This window comes from Adiantum capillus-veneris, chromosome 28 (genome assembly GCF_014529385.1).
Source record: "Adiantum capillus-veneris isolate H3 chromosome 28, ASM1452938v2, whole genome shotgun sequence".
In the NCBI taxonomy this organism is placed as follows: Eukaryota; Viridiplantae; Streptophyta; class Polypodiopsida; order Polypodiales; family Pteridaceae; genus Adiantum; species Adiantum capillus-veneris.
In genome coordinates, this window is record NC_140958.1 from 122,462,288 (window position 1) to 122,483,455 (window position 21,168).

A 21,168-nucleotide genomic window follows, 5' to 3' on the forward strand; every position below is an offset into this window, starting at 1 on the left:
TATGTAGAAGGAGACAATGAAAAGGAACCAGAGATTCCCGAGGCAAATGCTACAGCAGAACAAAGGAAAGCTTTGAGGGACTGGCAACAAGGCCAGAGCAAAGTGATGTATTGGATTTCTATGAGCATCACAGATGGCATGATTGGCTATGTACAGGATGCTGAAACCCTCGCCATTGCATGGAGAAACTTAGGCAGAGTGTTCGAGGTGAACACCAAGGCCAGGAAGCTTCAACTAAAGTCGGAGCTAAATCAGGTTAAGAGGAACAACCTCTCAATCAATGATTATGCCTTGAAGATCAAGAGTATCATTGAGGCTCTTGGATCTATTAAAGTCTCAGTGGAAGACGATGACATTGTCCGTGCATACTTGGATGGTCTAGGAGATGAGTATGTACATTTTAGGTCTTCCATGAATACAAGAGACGACATCCCCGTGTTCCAAGATTTGATTTCTATGCTTATTCTTGAGGAGAAGAACCTTGACACATCTTCTTCTCATGGCAGAAATAATTCTGAACAGGCCTTCTATTCTAACTCCAACAGAGGTAGAGGTAGAGGTCGTGGTCGAGGCCCAAGGGGTTGCAGGGGCCAATTTCTGGAAGGTCAATCAAATCAAAACAATACAGGTGGCAGGGGAAACCAGTCTCAAGGCAGGGGGAGTCAAAGAGGTCGTGGTGCAGGATCAAACAAGCAGCAACATACTCCAGATAGCAGCGAATGTTGGACTTGTGGTGAAAGAGGTCACATGTCACGTGACTGTCCAAAGGGAAAAGCAAGTGGAAAGAGAGAACATGGAAACTATGCATCTACTAGCAGAGATGCAGATGACAGCAAAAACGAGCGCATGTTTGTTATGCAGCATGTAATGAATACAATGACTGAAGAGAATTCCACCCAAGATGATGTTTGGTATGTGGATTCAGGTGCCTCTAATCACATGACGTCTCGTGGAGAGTGGTTTAGAGATATGCGCAAACCAGATTTGTCAGGCTATGTGCAGACAAGAGATGACACAGCTCACCCCATTGCTCATGTAGGGGACATACCTCTAAATACGAAGAGTGGGAAATCAAAGTACTTAGCAAATGTACTTCATGTCCCAAACATTACAAAGAATCTTGTTTCTATTGGACAAATGGTTGAGCAGGGTTTGCAGGTTCGCTTCAATCCAAATGGCTATTATGTAGAAGATTTCCAGAATGGCTGTAAGCTGATCACAGAGGGAAAATGTGTGGGCACAATGTTTACGCTGAATGTAGACATGCCTAAGGTAAAAGCTGCATTATTTGCACAGGGCACAGGTGTTGTGGCTGATGTTCACATTTGGCACAAACGCATTGGCCATGTCAATGAGCAGAGATTGCACAGCATGCAATCAAAACAGATTGTAAAAGGTTTGTCCAAATTCAAGGTGGATGGTATGCATAAAGTGTGTGCAGCATGCCAGTTTGAAAAACAGTCAAAGGGCTCATTTCCACATGAGCGCAATGTATGTAAAAAGCCACTTGAGGTGGTGCACACAGATGTTTGGGGTCCAACCGATACTGCAAGTATACATGGTTGCAGGTATTATGTCTCTTTCATTGATGACCATACAAGGAAAGTATGGGTCTACTTCATGCGTAACAAAAGTGAAGTGTTTGGTCACTTTCAAGACTTCAAAGTCATGATTGAGAGGAGACAGATATGGAAATCAAGACATTGAGGTCAGATGGAGGGGGAGAGTACTTCTCCAATGATTTTTCAGATTTTCTGCGAATGCATGGTATACACAGGCAGTTTACATGTAGATATACTCCACAACAGAATGGGGTCGCAGAAAGGAAAAACAGGCACATTGCAGAGGTTGCACGTGCATGGATGAATGAGAAGAACATGCCTCATCATTTCTGGGCTGACGCTGTAAATACAGCTGTGTACATTATGAACAGGACACCTATAGCTGCGGTGCATGATGTAACACCTGAGGAAAATTTTACAGGTACAAAGCCTGATTTGGCACACTTGAAAGTGTTTGGCTGCATAGCTTACGTGCATGTACCAGATGAGTTGCGTAGGAAATTGGATCCTAAAGCAGAGAAATGTATTCTTGTGGGATATTCCCTTGAACAAAAGGGGTACAGGTGCTACAATCCTACTACACGAGAATTACGAGTGAGCAAAGATGTAGTCTTTGATGAGATGAGCAGCTGGTACAGTAATGCACATGGCACTATTGGGGCTGATGTAAAAGATGATGTGGTTGTACAAAATGTGAGGCCACAGTCACAGGTTTTGAGTGGACCACAAGAGTCCTCTTCTCGTGGCTCTGTTGAGAAACCATGGAATGGTAGACTACGTACGCAGGTTACTCCACCAACAGGTACAGGGAATGTATCACGAAAAGGAAAGGAAAAGATTGATGAACCTCCCTTTATGGCTGATGCATCATCAGGTTTTTCACATGTAGACATGGATTCAGATGGTTCTGAACAAAGTCTTGATGAGGAATTTGGAATTCCGGCTGTCAGGACACTTGGTGTAAGGAAAGTACAAGAAGATTCTAGAGGGAAAAGGAGTGACCCAGGACCGCGCAGATCTAATAGAGTTAGAAATCCAGTTCAGAAATTGACTTATGATGGGTATCTAGCGCATCACCAAGCCTACATGGCTAAGGTGATACAGGATGTGGAGCCCACATGTTTTGAGGATGCAGTTGGAAATGTGCATTGGGATGATTCAATGAATGAAGAGATGGCTGCATTGGAAGCAAACGACACATGGGAGCTGGTGCCATTGCCAAGTGGCAAGAAAGCTATTGGCTGTAAATGGGTGTATAAAACCAAGCATAAGGCTGATGGTAACATTGAGCGCCACAAGGCAAGGCTGGTCGCAAAGGGTTATGCACAGACGTATGGCATAGACTATGAGGAGACCTTTGCTCCAGTGGCAAAGATGACGGCTGTGAGAGCTTTCATAGCAGTGGCTGCATCTAGAGGATGGATTATGCATCAAATGGATGCAAAGAATGCCTTCTTGAATGGTGAGTTGCAAGAGGAAGTGTATATGGATCAGCCACCTGGTTATGTCAATCCAGGTTACCCAGATTATGTATGCAGACTTCTCAAAGCTTTGTATGGTTTGAAGCAGGGCTCTAGAGCATGGTATGACAGGATTGCCAAGTATCTTGTCAGTGTTGGTTTAAGGAGAGCTCATGCTGATCATTCACTCTATGTACGTGAGAGTGATGTGGGGATTGTGGTCATTACCATATATGTAGATGACCTTATTATTGTGGGTGACAATGCTATGGAGATTGACCATGTGAAGGGTCTTCTCAAACAGGAGTTTGAAATGAAAGATTTGGGCGAGTTGCGCTACTTTCTTGGCATTGAGGTGATCAGGACTCCAGAGGGTGTATGGCTATCACAGAGACAGTATGCTTTGGACATGCTGTCAAAGTATGGTATGGCTGATTGTAAGCCAATTTCTATTCCCTTGGATGTGAATGCAAAGCTGAGTGCAGAGAAGGGTGATGTTGTTGAGGATGTCAACATGTACAGGAAGATTGTGGGTAGTCTAATCTACTTGACTATCACGAGGCCAGACTTGAGCTACACAATAGGCTTGGAGAGTCAGTTCATGCATCTTCCGAGGAAGCCACATTTGGATGGAGTACGACGCACACTTAGGTATGTGCAAGGTACTCTTGACTACGCATTGTTCTATGTAGCAGATGCACCATTAGCATTGTATGGGTATACAGATGCAGATTGGGCAGGTAGCATTGTTGATAGGAGATCTACGAGTGGCTTCATGTTCTCTTTTGGGAGTGCTGTTGTTACTTGGAGCAGCAAAAAGCAGCCTACGGTTGCTTTATCGAGCACAGAGGCCGAGTACAGAGGTGCAGCAGTTGCGGCGTGCGAGGTAGCTTGGCTACGCACATTACTTGAGGACTTGGGAGTGCAGGTGGACCAGATAAATTGTCATTCATTGTGAGAACCTCAGCAGCATGCAGTTGGCTAGGAACCCAGTGTTCCATGCCAAGACCAAACACATAGAGGTCCATTACCACTACGTTCGAGAGCGAGTGTTGGCGGGCGACATCGACTTGGTCTACGTCAGCACAGAGGAGCAGATAGCGGATATCTTTACCAAGGCCCTCCGAGCTAAGAAGCTTCAACATTTTCGGACTATGCTTGGACTCTGCGACATGCAGAGCTCGAGGGGGAGTGTTGAGATGTCGAGCTCTACACCTTGAGCTGGCATCCACTACGGGTCTTGGCCGCTTACGACATTTACTCACTGGCGCGTAAGGTGACCGACATGGAGGATCTCTGCCAGTGATTCTACAGCTGGACTACACATATAGTGCCAGCCTAGTACGCTTCTAGCGAGTTCACACTTAGTGACCGCATGGACATATGTGCTACTTTTCAGCTTTAGCACTTAGTCATTTTGTACTCTCTTTTCTGTGAAGAAGAAGAAGAAGCTTTCCATCTCTGTGTGCTTTATGCTTGTCTTGTGTATCTCTCTTGCATCCTCATTCTTTACATTATGAACACTTTGTTTTGAATGGTCAGTGAATAGCTTATCCAAACCTTACAGTTTTCTCAATTGCTAATTGTTTACACAACTTAGAAAGGATGGATAAGCATCCACTTGGTGATCTCGTAACAAATGGGCTTCCGAGGAGCAATGTTTCACTACTACATGCTTTGAACACAAGGGATTCTTTAGACTACCACAACACGAGTGACAACAAAGAGCCTATTGTTCAATCACCTGAAATTGCAGAAGAGGACAATTTGCGATCAACATTTCGCAAGTTGCTAGAGAACTTATTTCTACAACTGGACAATTGTACTGGAGAGAATAAAAACAATATTTATTTGCTTGATTGTCATTGCTTGCTGCAAGGGGGTTCTCAAAACCATCCAGCTAGGGTTTTTATGTTGGACATACATATGAGGACATAGATGCTATATTTAGCAGGTTTTCAAAGAAGTTGAGAGTTACACAAACTTGAGGAATCCCAATCCTCGAGCGAGTACTTCCGAGCGAACAAGAAATCGAGCGAGCATAAGCAGTGAAAAAGATTAGATCAAGATCTCAATAGTTACTCTATAGAGTATAGTGTAGCAAAGTAACCATGTTGCATCTCAAATAGTCTCAAACAAAAAAGGCATACTCTTCCTTTAATGTGTTCACACACATTTAAATAGTCCGAAACAAAAGAGCCATACTCTTCCTTTAATGTGTTCGCACACACATTGATACACAAGTCATATCCTTGCTTCTGAACCATCTTCTTGAGAATATTCCAAAACTCTATTTGTGCAAACTTATTCTCCATGGTAAGTTCACATGTTGCAATTGTCATAAGTTCATACACAAATAGATCAAAAGATGGTAACTCAAATGCCACATGTCCATCATAATGCATATGTAGCTCTTGAACTTGAATGATATCCTTTGCTTTCTTGAGTGCCATGTGACTGCTTTGTGAAGTCATTGCATGTAGTATACCAACTACTCTGAAGGGACCATCGGACTATTACTAGTGTGTCCTTCATTCCAATGCCTTGTGTGATTTCAATAGCAATGTGAACCTTCTAGAATTAACATTGGCCATGATTGAGAAGGAAGATTTGTTCACCACTAGCAAGTTCAATAGCCTTTATCTTCATTTGCTCTCCCATTAGGTTAATGGATGAAAATTGAATGCATTAGATATTTCATAATGTTGTATCAAAAAAGAGATAGAAAGTGCATAGATGTTATCGTCAAACATAAGAACAATCTTGTGACCACATTGTCGTCCATAAATGGTTATGTGCCTAGCCATGGTTGACTGCAGGATGAGGAATTTCACACTCCAAGAAAATCTTTTCGAGCAATCATAAAAAAGAGCAAGGGGAATGTCAAACTCCCAGCAAACCTTTTCAAGCAATCATAAAAACGAGTGAACCCAACAAGATACATATAGAACTTAAATCATATTAGGAAGCATTTAGCATCAATTTACATATTATATTGTCGCAAAACACCTTATGGAAAGTTCACTCATCCACCCTTATATTAACTCTGTTAACCCTCACGGCTCACGGACACCCTATCACCTACAGCGGACGTTGTAACCTACGGTGGACATTGTATTATTTATTTGGTAGAGTCAGGTACCGGGCTTGTCGGTCCAATAGGAAAAGGGTAAGAGTGATCGCCGATGAGAGGTGCACTCTAACAGGAACATTCAAGGAATTAGTTGGCTAAGCATGGGCGCCCAAGTGTGAATGGGGCGAGCTCATATAAAATTCAACTAAACCTAAAATTCACGCATTCTCTCATTTGTGCAATAGAAGAGTGCCCTTGCTCCATCTCCATCTCCATCTTCTTCTTCTTCTTCTTCACCTCCTTGTGTGTGTGTGTGTGTGTGTGTGTGTGTGTGTGTGTGAGAGAGAGAGAGAGAGAGAGAGAGAGAGAGTGGGCAATCGAGCATTACAAAGGCAGGACGGTGGTGAAGCGGTTGAGCGCGGCGTAGCGGCGTCTCCTTCTTATTCGCGGCGAGGAATCCTCCACAAAGCAAGCATAGAGCAGTGAGTGACACACCATTGCCTTCTTTGAGCTTACTAGTTTAGGCTTGTTGTGTGCTTGGAGCCATTTGTGGCTCGCACGCGGTGTATCGGCAAGTTCCTTGCATTGACAAGTGCGACATACGCGCACATTTTTGGCAACGCTGCCGAGGAATGCCATACATGAAGCTCAAGTAGCACTCTGTGCTTCTCCGTGGTGCAATTTATATTGTAGGAAAGGTAAGGAAGGAGTGTGTGTGTGTTGAGAAGAGGGATTTGGTGTTATACTGTGTGTTTTTTTTTATTAATGGAGTTTTCAAAGGTTCTATGTTTATTCTCTGTGTATTAAGGTAGTTAGTTTTCTTTGTTAATAGAGATTTCAAAGGTTCTATGTTTATTCTTTGTGTATTAAGGTAGTTAGTTTTCTGTGTACACAGTAAGTAGGAAGTAGATTAGTGAGAGTTAATAGAGTGTGTTAGTGTGTAAGAGTAGGTATATTAGTTAGAAGTAGGTAGATAGAGTGTGTGTGTGCTCTCGTGCAAGCCGCGGCGACCTTATCCTTATTAAAAAATAAAAATAAATAAATAAATAATTAATTAAAAAAATTTAAAGGTAGAACCGGGATCGAGAATATCTCCCAGACCCAAGCCCAAGCTCACGCTCAGGCCTAGGCCTCAGTCGCCTTTAAAAAAACGAATTTTAGCTTCACATGTAGCTAAAAATTGATTTTTTGAGGACCAACGGAACGTCAGATGCCCGAAAATTGTGTTGTAAAGCACATAGCGACCCTCTAAGTGATACGCTCATTTCGAGATATCACACACTTCAATCAAAAAAATCAAACATTAAAAAAACATCAAAAACAAGAAAAAATCAAGTAGAAAACGGGGTGCAAAACACCCACAAAACAAAGCAAGTAACCTTTGAGGGTACTTGCCGATACTTGTAGAGTACCCAAAGCACATGTATCTACGCTTTGGTCGTGTGCTAGAGTCCGAACAACTAGCTAGTGCTTCGATTTACGGGGGTACTCACTATCCTTCCACGCTAGGGTCTACGCCCTCGGCGGGGACCCAAGGTAGTGCAACCCAAGACCCAAATATAGCGGCTAGCGACTCTTCCTCTAACTATGATATTATGGAAGAGCATCTTACACAAAGCCCCGGGGGAACAAATGAAACCGTACCTAGCTGGGCCCAACAACCTGGAACTAGTGTTTTTAGCCGTTTGATGTAAACTTTTAGTAGGGCTACGCACTCTGAACCTACGTCTAGTGAAGTAAACAAAGGGGGTGGGGAAGTAGAATCACCATTCACATCTCCTGTAGACCCCACATTCCCTCAGAGTGTCCACGTGGACATTCTACCTACCTCATTTAATGAGGGCCCTACCGAGCTACCATCTTCCAAAGTCGCCTCTAAGGTAGCGATGACTAAAAGTCAAAACACGGGAAGCAACAGTGCATCCACCTCACGGCAACCCTCTAGTACACCAAGTTTGGACGGGGTATTTCTCAATGAAAATTGGGAATATGACCTACACACAGAGACTTTGACCGACCTATACATGGTTTACACATACCATGTGGGCTGGTTAGAAGTTGTACAATCCACATCTAGTGCCATTAGTCTAGAGGAACAACAACACATGATCTGCAATGTCATCCATAGGATTATCCAGTCCGAGAGGCAAAATCGAGGAATAAACATACCTTCAACGGGTCCTATGCGATTTTTAGACACGGGCAAAGGGAAACAACCCACTCTATCACAAATGGGGACTCCCCCAGTGAGTCCCACAGATCCCCCATATGTTGTTTCGCCAGGGGTCTTAATGCAATCTGAGCCCACAAGTGATAGATTTACTTTTCCAAGTCTAGCTCATCTTTCCCTTGATGAAACCACGACTACCATGCCTACCCCAATGATGGGCATGCCGAGAAACACGCCATGGACCTCATTTGTTAGTAAAGCACCACTACATGGTAGCTTAATGCCTGCAACAGTACCTACAAGTGTGTACCAATCGTATGCACCTATGGCTCACACTCATGTAGTCCCTACCCCTTCCATTGTTTCAACTACCTATGCTCCACAACCACAATACACAAGTTCTTATTCCCATGGGACTATACCGGCTAGCATTAGCATGTCACATCCGACGTCTGCTATGCCTAGGGCCACTCATATGAACTATATATGGACCACCACATGGCACAACATCGTACCCAACGTGGAACCCAAGGGCTTCCTATGCGCCAAGCCCAATGCCAATACCTACTCCATATGTAGTCTCTGGAGCACCTTCACCCACGGTGCCTGCTCACTTAGGTGACTTGGAAACAGTTTCTCAAGCTATTGGTCGATCTATTGCTGAGAATATGTGTAACACGCCTGATAGAGAGCCTAGAAGTAAGGCAGTACAAGTAGCCAAGCTCACAGAAAAATTTAGCGGAGACGGGGATGTGAGGAAGCATATCGAAGTGTTTGAACAAATATGCGATTCTCTAGGAGAACACAATGACCTACATAAGAGCAATGCTTTAAGCTTCACCTTAAGTGGAAAGGTTGGGGATTGGTATAGAACCCTAAGGGTGGAAGAAAAAACGATTTACCCTACTCTTAGGAGACTGTTCTTAAAAGAATACATACGAGAGGGAGTGCTTTGGGGTGTAGCCTCTCAGCTTCTGAAAGCCCAACGAGAGGAAGGAGAGTCGGTGAGAGACTTTATAAGTCGCTTGAAGCATTTGAATTCTCGTTGTAATCCAAATGAGCGCTTCAACAATAACCAATTGCTTGATAGATTCATTAGGGGATTACGACATGAGGATATCTACAATGGCCTAGTCATTAGAGGTATCACCACTTGGGAAGCACTCACCACCAATGCGATCCAATTGGAGGATAATTTAATGATTCAAGGAGAAAGAGTGTCTGCTGAGTCTAAATCTATTAGCTCGCAAGCATCAGGGCATCATCCAATGACCCTAAACCCTATTGCCAAGGAGCCAAAGATATCTGAGATGACTTTAGCAGATCTCACCAAGGCTATTCAAGAGTCTTAGAGACAATCGTGCTCCGCAGAACAATCATATGTATCCAAGAAGGGAGCAGCAATGGTGCTCAGTATGCTATGGACCGCATAGTACCAGTGAATTCCCTACTTTTACAGTAAAATTCAATGGCAACTGCAATGCCTGTGGGAGGTATGGTCATCAAGCTAAGGATTGCATAGTATTTAAGCATGCGATGGCCAATAGACCAACCTTAGCATGGACAGACACACCTCGAGTGCTTGCATTGATTCCGGCCCCACCTCTTGAACAAACATCACAACATATGGTCCCTAGAGCCCAAAATGTTGTTCAAACAACACCCTTACCACCTCCAGTGCTAGGACCGCAACCACCACATCCGAGAATCACTTCTGTGAATCAAGTGGGTTGTGAGTCATCTATTTCTTGTTTGGAAGGCTATGAGGAAGATATAGATCCTAATATCGCCCATGGGATGGATGTGCTTGAAGAAAGTCCACAATACTACATGGAGGACTATTGGGGACAAGTCAAACCTGTATATCAAGTAGCTTCTCTTGCGGCAAGAGGCCAAAATATCAATTACACTGCTAAGAGACCACCTCTTCAATGCTATGAGTGAGGAGGTCCACATCGTGTAGCCGAGTGTCCTATTAGGCTACAAAAGAATTCCACACTAATGCAAACCAATCAAGCAAGCACGTCTACAATGCCGATACTCATGTGTAATCAATGTGGCATAGATCATTTGATTGCCCAATGTCCAAATAATCCAAATGCAATGAAGATCACGCCATTAAACTTGATTGAAGTTACCGAGGAGCCATCACCAAGCACACCCGTGGTACCAGTAAACGTACTCACACGATCGATGCTCCAAAAACAAAACTATATTCTTGAGGAAAGGGACACGACATCAATTGACCAATCTCAGAAAAAGAAGAAAACACAAAGAAAGAGATCACAAAAAGCAGCGAAGTCAAACCCCAGTTCAAAGACCAACATAGGGACTGGTGACGACCCCGTATATATGAACAACGCTGAAGAAGATTCTGATTCAGTGAAACCATGGAGACCAAAACGACCACTAACATAGAAACCAACAAGGAAGATGTTCATGAGCCACAATGGCCAGGATCCAAAAAGAAGATAGGAACTTACCCAAACCCTACAGAGGAGATTGAGCGAGTCAAGCAATTAAGGAGTTTGGTAGAAGATACCCAAAGGGATCTAGAACCAGCACCTAGGAAGATCCAAATTACAGACACCGTGTTCCCTATGCAACAACAACCTCACCAAGTCCATAGACCCTTGGACATACCTAGTGTCATCCAAGAAGAAAGTGACTTAAAGTCATGGGAAAGTGGGCGTACTCACTTCTTGATAGAAAGAATGTTTACAGAGGGACTGCCTGATCCTATCAAAGAAATGGAGATCCCATCTTCCCCACTTCAAGGGACTCAAGGCGAAAAGGTGCCGTTAAACATTGTCAAATTGATGGATTTCAAGTCTTCAGAAGTTAGAACCACCATCGTGTCCAAACTATATAAAGACCCCGAGCTAGTCTCAGCCCTTCGAGCCTTCCTCAATGGAGAACTGAAGTTTGGGCTACCACAATTTTCACAGATGGATGGATCTGGGGAGATGCCAATAGAGGAGCAACACTTAGATCCACAACCCAACCTAGATGAGAACCTTGTTATAGAAATACCTGTTAACAAGTTGGGACAATACTTTGAGGGTGATGAATCTAATGCGACTATACCAATCACTACTAAGGGATTAACTGTGAAGGGAATCCTTGATGGTGGCGCTGGGGTTAGCATTGTGACTAAAAATTGCTGGGAAACTATGGGAAGACCTCACCTTGCGACCACAACCATAGTAGTGAAGATGGCCAATGGGTCTATTGTTAAACCTATTGGGATGCTAGAAGATCTCAAGATCAAGGTCTTTGGACATAAAATAAGGATTACCTTTATTGTTATGGATTTATCCAAACACACTATGGAATCGGAGATGATCTTAGGACGTCCTTTCATGAGGGAAGCAAAAATGGTGCATGACTGGTCTAAAAACCATGTCTACTTGTAGTTCCAAGATTTTGTCATTCGAGTGGATCTTGTGACGGGTCGAGCACATCCTCTAGGAAACAGGTTTATAATTGATCTTAGATCTGACACCACAGTTCACTCGGCCCCATTGCAGTATTGTTATACGTGTAAAGCGGACACTGATGTTGGGGAAGATTCTCCTTATATGGATGTACTACCTGGCATGACTGAGTCGGACAATGTGGATTGGGTCCACCTAGCAGCAACCATAAACACTTGGGGAAACAGGGGGACGACCTGGGTAACACCTGAGGGGGATGAAATGCATGTATCCTTAAATATGCTACAAGCAATGCATATAGCTTCTAACAAGACTCATCCTAATTTAACGAAGAAAACATACATGTGGGTCCCTAAAGATTCTTTAGCGACCATGGCTAGTACTAAAAAATAGAAGACTTGTAAGAAACATACCACTCGCCCCAAGAAATGTAAGAGAACGTGGCGTTGGATCCCTAAACGATTATTGGAAGCCCAAGGCTACTATCGAGGAAATGATCAAATTTGGGTGCCAAAACGTAGATTTTGTTCTTACTTGTCACCTGATCCATATGAACCCACTCCTGTAGCTCCAAAACAAATCGACAATCGCGGAAAGAAAAAAATCACAGAATGCTACACACCCGCTCCAGACCTAGTTTGGGTACCAAAGAAAGAACGATTTGTTCCACCTAGCTCAACAAGGGGGGAGTCCCATGAAGCTTCTAGCTCCTCATGTAATGCATCCATAGAGGTAAAAGCTTCTCCACATCGTCGACCTACAATAGTGGACCTCCATAAAGCTACAAAGGAATCCACACCTCCCAGTGTTCAAGAATCACCTGATGAACCACTTTAAGTTCGATCCTGGGAGAGTACCTTACCACCCTTGCAACTCGATGAGGCACCTAAGGTAATAAAAAACTACTCGCAAAAATCCTCACCTATTATCGACTGGAACAATTGGTTTCAAAGGGTGACGAGCACATTTCAAACGATATGATCTACCCAAGGAAGGGGGGAATGTTTGCTGACAGTCATCATTCACTCATTTCCCTCTCAACCTTGTTTCCCTGACCTCTCAATCTCCCAATTTTAGGGAATGTATATATAAAGACTTATACTCACAAAAAACAAAAATAATAAAGAGCAAGAGCAATTAGCAAACAAGTATGCACAATAAAAGTCAAAACATTGACTTTGACCTACACATTCGCATCCGGTACACTAAAACAGAAACCTATGCCATAAAACACCTTTGATCCTCATCACTCTCGTGATGGAGAGTAGGTAAGATTAGTACGATAGAAGTGTTTTTGTTTTAGAGTTGAGTGATTAACAAAGTTCCTTTTTCCCACTGATGTGCCTCCTAGAGGTATTCTTTGTGTTTCCTACTGTGTATAGGAACGTGTTGTTGTTGTTAGGATTTGGACCTTCATAGAATCTTTCTCTCATTCATACTTCAAATCAAGCGCGACCATTGACACAAACAGGTGTTTCTTGTCCATTAGCATTGCCCCTTATCTTTCTGTATCCATGATTGTCTGCTTTGATTGTGATTGGTAGCATAATATCCAACACATTTGCTTAGTATCAAACATTTAATTCAATGTAATTTTTTGTCATAATCAAGCAAGTTTGACTAAGCTAGTTTGACCAAGTTAGGTGTTAGAGATCTTCTCTTAATACCATGGGGAATGCCCTCCTAATAATCAATGGTTACTTGGGTTCTTAATCCGATTTAGGCAGCATTGTGTGAAATGTACTAGGGCTTTCTAGTGGGCTTGACCCTATTGAACTTTAGCTTAAGTATTATAAAGGGATTTTACTTGTGTGATGAGCCTGGGGAGGTGTAACAGTGTTATATGACCCCCCAAAGTTACAAAATTAAAATGCTGAAAACGAAAAAACAAAAAATCAAAGTGCCACAATGTAAAATCTTAAGCTGGAAGAGAAATCTCCGCTTGATTGGGTGCTTCACTCACATGTATCGCCTATGGTACTAGAGCCCTAGAGGTTCCCAGTGTGGGCGTTTTTCCTTGAAAAGCAAAAAACCCAAGGCATACAAAATAAGCACACATATCAAAATTGAATCACTGTGAAAAGACTTTGGGGGGTCAAAGAAAAAATAATCAGTCAGGCGGCGATGATTTCATGAGAAATTCCTTTTATCGTAGCTTAACTACAAGGTCTTCTAGGTATAGCCTCTAGTCAGCCCTCGAATATGAAATACTTGGCTCTCGATTAAACAACTTAATTGACTAGAGAAAATTAAGAAGCTTACCCATGGTATTAATAGTCGATCTCTAGTGCCTTTCGACCATTAAATTAGCGACCCAGACTTGTTTAATTTTTTACCTTTACATATGTTTATGAATTTGATTACATTGCACTTTCATGTTTATTGCTGACAAATTGTTTAAAATTCTGTTACCAATCAATTTGTCTGCCTAAAACTGCATATTCTTTTTAATCGCTCATGAGAATGCAGTTACTGTGCCAATGTTGTTTCATTTGGCAGTGATTGAAGAAGTCTAAGGAAATTCATCTCAAATGCTCTTCCACCTCGACCAACGAGCTTCAACTCAATAGCTTCCGAGGACGGAATCTACATCAAGAAGGGGGGCATGTTAACCCTCATGGCTCACGGACACCCTATCACCTACGACGGACGTTGTAACCTACGGTGGACATTGTATTATTTATTTGGTAGAGTCAGGTACCGGGCTTGTCGGTCCAATAGGAAAAGGGTAAGAGTGATCGCCGATGAGAGGCGCACTCTAAGTGGAACATTCAAGGGATTAGTTGGCTAAGCATGGGCGCCCAAGTGTGAATGGGGCGAGCTCATATAAAATTCAACTAAACCTAAAATTCACGCATTCTCTCATTTGTGCAATAGAAGAGTGCTCTTGCTCCATCTCCATCTCCATCTTCTTCTTCTTCACCTCCTTGTGTGTGTGTGTGTGTGTGTGTGTGTGTGTGTGTGTGTGAGAGAGAGAGAGAGAGAGAGAGAGAGAGAGAGAGAGAGAGAGAGAGAGAGAGAGAGAGAGTGGGCGATCGAGCATTACGAAGGCACGACGGCGGTGAAGCGGTTGAGCGTGGCGTAGCGGCGTCTCCTTCTTCTTCGCGGCGAGGAATCCTCCACGAAGCAAGCGTAGAGCGGTGAGTGACACACCATCGCCTTCTTTGAGCTTACTAGTTTAGGCTTGTTGTGTGCTTGGAGCCATTTGTGGATCGCACACGGTGTATTGGCAAGTTCCTTGCATTGACACGTGCGACATACGCGCACAAACTCCTTGGAGGTTATGCTCCCTCCTCCGAAGCATAGCTCATGGTCATAGATAGTCAAGTCATGGTAGATGCTTGGGCGTGTGTGTGTGTGTGTGTGTGTGTGTGTGCACTCTATTGTTGGGGGGTTTGGGGCGGGGGGTGGGGGGGGGGGGGGGGGGGGGGTGTCTCAATACATAATGTTATGGAAAGTGCTTGTAGGAAGAGAGCCTTGTTTTTTTAGAAAAATTGAAATGCCTAGTCTAAGGAAGTTATACAAGAAGTAGTTTTTGGTGGAGTCTAAGTGGACATATGAAAAACAATTGTTTCATATATACCCAATATGGAATGTTCTAATGAGATGATGCAAAGTTTTACAATATTGGTTATATTATTGGGCTCTTTTTGGCTTGTTCTTATTTTAAGTTTTGCATCTTCTACCCTTCTCTCTCTCTCTCAATGATGCTTTGATTAATTTAAAAATAAATTATCTTATGTAAGATGTCTATTGCATCATCCCATCTACCAATGCACCTGGTTGTCAATGGCCCAACCTGAAGAAATGGAAGAGCGCCACATTTAATGTGAATTCCACAAGAAGGTTTTGATAAACTGCAAAAGCGAACGAAGAGGCCCTCCACCAACAGCGACACAAACCCAATGTGTGCAATCAATAGGTTCAATGAGTTGGATTCCACAACATCTGCGGTAATTCGATCGACTAATTCACCATCGTTAAAATCTCTACATTCTTGACCATAGGATAATCTGCCATCTCTAGATGAGACTCTTACAAGATTGTGACCCCCCAATATAAGCAACAACTTAAATCCGCTCCTCTGGCTTCCTTTAACTTGTATGTTGTCCTCATGCTGGAGCGTCTCCGGCACTACCTTGTGGAATTGTCCCACCCCTATTAGGTAGTGCTCTGTTTTGCAAATTCTTAACAAATTGAAATCCCATTGCGCACCTACCTGAGCACCCCATAGGGTACCTCCCTCCAAAGGGTGGCTGGATTGTTGGTGAGTACAACCAACAACTTTGACACGACGGTGTTGGCTAGGAAAGGCAAATATGAGGATCCCTATTAGTGTTAGGGAAAAGTGTGCCTAAGCTTTGCCTTAAATCGGTTGAAAACTCAAAACAATAGAGGATTGAAGGGAAGTGAAGAAGGAGAAAATCTACCTTAAAAATTTTAAAAAATAAAGTTAAATTGTTAAATGCTGATTATTTAGAGGAAAATCCTCTTTCAATTCATCCTAAAGGGTATGTACATTCGTAAAATTGATTCTAAACATTAGGACTCCCTATTCATAGAAGCCTGCTGGATGTTGGAGGCACACTAGCTGGGGCAACAAGGTCAACCCTCTTAATCATTTTCACAAAATATAAAGAGAAACCTTTAGAGCATGTTTGTAGTTTGTGGGAGACAGAGCATCACATGCATGGAGGAAAAAGAGACAAGTAGCATGCTGGGGAAAGCACAGAGTGCAAGAGGCTACGGGGTGTATGAGCCGCCTACATAGCAAGAAAAATAGCCTTGGAGGAGCTACCACATATAAAGAAAAGTGCATCTAGTGTTCGTCGCAAAGCTCTCCAAATGAGGCTACGTTAGCGCATACTCTTTCTGAGAGCTTTTGGAGTTAGTTTTCAGGCAAGCTGCAAAGAGGAGACCCTTCTCATCGAAGGCTTCGTGGGCAAGGGAGGGGGAGGTGATGAAGATCATGGGGGTCTTGCAGCTGACATGAAAGGTAAAGATGGTGCCAAGCTAATTGCAAAAGTGTTGCATGGAAGTAGGGACTCGGCTAGAACAGAGATGAAGTCTCTCTCTCTCTCTCTCTCTCTCTCTCTCTCTCCGACTCCTCTCTCTCTCTCTCTCTCTCTCTCTCTCTCTCTCTCTCTCTCTCTCTCTCAAAACTGTTAAAAGAGTCTGCACCAGCATACGGTCTTTCAGAGAGGTTATTTTTATATATATATATAGAGACTCTTTTAGGTAAAGTGGGAAAATCCCAATTCCCAGGTTGGACAACTTTCAATATATCATGTATAAAATATAGAGATTTTGTCAAAAATTTGAGTTTTCTTAAGGTCTCATTCCACTTTATGCACATACAATACACAATGAAAAAAACTAAAATATCATGGTTTCAATCAATTGGATTATTAGGAGAGGAGTATATTGCATCCATTATCGTTGTCTATGTTCTACTGTCCTACCTACAACTTATCTCAACATGGAGAGCTTGGTTTCTAGGTCCACCACTTGTCCAAGTTAATGTAAAAGTGACTCAAGGTTCACAACTTGTGAAAGCAAGGATCCATTGAGGAATACAATCCACTTGGCTATTTTTCCTTAATTTATTGCATGTGACATTTAAGCAAGGTCCACTTCTAATCTATAACTTCTTAATTTGAGGCATGGGGCATACATAAAATATGTAGCATATGCTCTATTGCCTCATAGGAAGGTTGGTTTCAAGGTGCACTTATCCATGCTAGCCTATCTTGGAGAAATGATGGAGCTTGCTTCTCTCCTTGTTTCAATGGAGACTAGCTTGGACAAGTGGTGGACCTTTGCTTCTCTCTATGTTTCAATAGAGTTAGCTTGGACAAGTGGTGATCTTGGAACAAAACCCCCATGTAAAACATATCATGGGTATTCCAAGTGATTAGAAAGATTACCATTTAAGATATAACCTTATAGGTTGGACAACTAGATCTTGGCTTGGAGAAATGGTGGACCTTTGATTCTCTCCTTGTTTCAATGGAGTCTATCTTGGAGAAATGGTGGAGCTTGCTTCTGTCCATGTTTCAATGGAGCCTAGCTTGAATAGTTGGTGGACCTTTGCTTCTCTCTATGTTTCAATAGAGTTAGCTTAGACACGTGGTGGATCTTCAAAATAAACCAACTACTATCAATGTTGCCTAGCTTGGACAAGTGGTGAGTGTGTCTCTACTCCATGTTTCAATGGTTCTTAGCTTGGACAAGTGTTGGACCTTAAAACAAAAACCCATGTACAACATAGAATGGATTTTCTAGATTTCAATGGAGTCTAGATTTAACAAATGGTGGAGCTTGTCTTCATCCATGTTTCAATGAAACTAGCTTGGACAAGTGGTGGACCTTGTAACAAACCCTCCCATGTACAACATATCATTGGTTTTCTAAGTGATGAGAAGGAATACCATTCAAGATATAAACTTATAGCTTGGATAAGTAGTTGACTTTAAAACCAAATTCATCATAATACAATGAAATACAGGTCAGCCAATTCCTAAATCTTGAGACCAAACCTCCCATGCTATTAGAGATAATATATTGGATAAGTGGTGGACCTTCTATTATTTTCCCATGCCTAGTTTAGACAACCGGTACACTTCGCAGCTATAAAGGTTGGACGAGTTGTGGAGCCTTGTTTCTATCCATGTTTTAATGGATCCTAGCTTGGACAAGTGGTGGACCTTGGAAAAAAGCTTCCATGTACAACATATATGAGGTTTTCCATGTTTTAATGGAACCTATCTTGGACAAATGGTGAAGCTTTCTTCTCTCCATGTTGATTTTGGAACTACCTTAGACAAGTGGTGGAGCTTTTCTTTTCTACTCTTCATAATACAATGAAGTATATGTTGGTTACATGGTGAATCTTAAGGCCAAACCTCCCATTTTACTAGAGATGATAGGTTGGACAAGTGGATCAACCTTCTATCATTTCTCCATAACTATATTGGACAATTAGTAGACATAACATCTCTCTATGTTGTCTAGAGATGAGCTTGGACAAGTGATGGACCCTGCTTCTCTCTTCCCTTGGTTTACTAGTTTGAAGACTCAGTATATATACTTCCTTAGATCTAGCTTGAACAAGTGGTGGACCTTGCATCCACAATCTTAATTCAGTACAAAAAAGTATATGAAAAAATAACATAGGAATCTTGGTTTGAAGGTCAAGCAATTAGGTTCCAAATGCACATAATAATATATTTTCCACCCATATTAAAAGAAAGTTAAATATGTTATTACCAATTGACAAAGGTAACGTCCAAGAATTATATCTTTCCATCTTGTCAGATCTAAATCTTCATCAAGGCGACATGCATGTATACATCAACTTTCAAGCCATTCAAGAATACATGCATTTAGATTCCATAGTTTTGTTTTCAAAGTCTTTTAGGTTCTAAAACTCTTTCACATAAAGTATGTGATGACAAAATTCTTGAAGCAAACATTTGTGCCCAAGAAAAAGATCCCTCTCACATATTTAAAGTCCATGAATTCTCTGATCCACACTTACAAGTTTTATTTTGACATCAAACATCAATTCTTTCATAGTTCCAAATAAATGCAACCTCGATATGAATTGACAAAAAATGAATTTCTTTACTATATGACCCAACATAGGCCCCAATCAAATAAAAATGAGTCCCCAAAAATTTGGGTGCACTCTAGCAATACATCAGAGTCCCCTTACAATAGGATGCACTCCAATAGTACATTGAAGTCCCCTTAGAGTAGGGTGCACTCCATTCAAGTGTTCATAAAATTGACACACCTTTAAAAAAAAAAAAAAAGACTATATCAAACTATACAAATGTTGAAAGATACACACTAGAATAAAAAAAGCATCTTATAGCCATATTTATTCAATGCTTTCGTGTTGACAAGTACACACCAAGGACATAATTTGTCTCAGAATCACTATACTGATTTACAATTGTGTTGTATGTATAGACTCTCTTATCTCTTGCATACAACCATCCTACCAACCATGGAATTATGGTTCTCTGCAAGAAGTTTTGAAGTTGCTCGGAAGTTTGCCTCCACATCTTTGGAAATATAAGATATGTCCCTGGCATGTTCCACATCACCCTATATGGAGTGTCATCAAAAATTAAGGTATTGTTTGCATCCAAATCCTCAAATATCTTCCAAATATCACTCAGATTTTTGTGATAAACCCTTGTAAATCCTAACATGATATTTGGATTTTGGCAATTTTTGTTACTCATAAACACCTTGAACTTGGTATACTGCTCAGGAAAACACTTTTGTGTGATGCGTTGTACCCTTGTTAAGTTATAGCAACTCCATATCCATAGCTCAAATATTCAACCAAAATCCAAAAAACTTTGTGCGTCTGGTCGCACCACATGATAAACTCATCTTTGTCCTCCACAAGTCGCATGTGTTGAGCCCAAGATGGCATAGAATCTCCATGTTTCATTTCAAATGTCTTGAGAAGTAACCCCTCTAGATCCAAGATAAGTACTCTTTTGATGTCCTGTGAAAGCAAGTGGTAGGTGATAAGGAGGTGATTCATTCCATGGACAAGGTCTTGGAGGAGGTTGGATGGGTAATTCAATATTTTCTTCAAATTTTGCCAGCATATAGCCAATCCATTTTGTCTGTAAGGTTCTGAAATGAAAGAACAAGAACACTTAATGCAAAACACAACATTAACATGATTTTACACATGTCTACCTTAAGGTTTTATTAGATACCAAAATCCATCTATGATCTACTCATTAATAGAAAGAAAGTCAAATTAAAATCCTGACTCTTTTTTATGCTACACTCTCTCTTAGTCTCAATACCATGGAGTTCAACTAGACTTAAGTCAACTAATAACTACTACTTGTTGTTAAAGGTATGCTTGAAGTGTATAAGGCTTAACCAATGCTCTAGTGTAGAATGGGTATTTAGGTCTCAAGGTCTACCACTTATCCAAGCAAAGATCCATTTAGATATGGAAACCCAATTTTTCTTAATATAATGATAAATAGAGTGGACAAGTGGTGAATCCTGAGACCAAGCCACTCATGCTACTAGGATAATAGGTTGGACAAGTGGTGGACCTTGAATGTAAACCCCCCATGTACAAAGTATCAGGGGTTTTGGGTATTTCAATGGACTCTAGCATCTTGGAAACATGGTGGAGCTTACTTCTCTCCATGTTTCAATGGAGTCTATCTTGGATAAATGGTGGAGCATCATTCTCTCCATGTTTCAATGGAGCCTACCTTGGACAAGTGGTGCACGTTTGTTTCTCTCTCTATGTTTGAACAGATTTAGCTTGGACAAGTGGTGGACCTTGGAACAAAATCCCCATGTAAAACATATCATGGACATTACAAGTGGTGAGAAAAAATACCATTCAATATATAACCTTATAGGTTGGAAAAGTGGTGGACCTTAACACCCAATTATTATTAATATAATG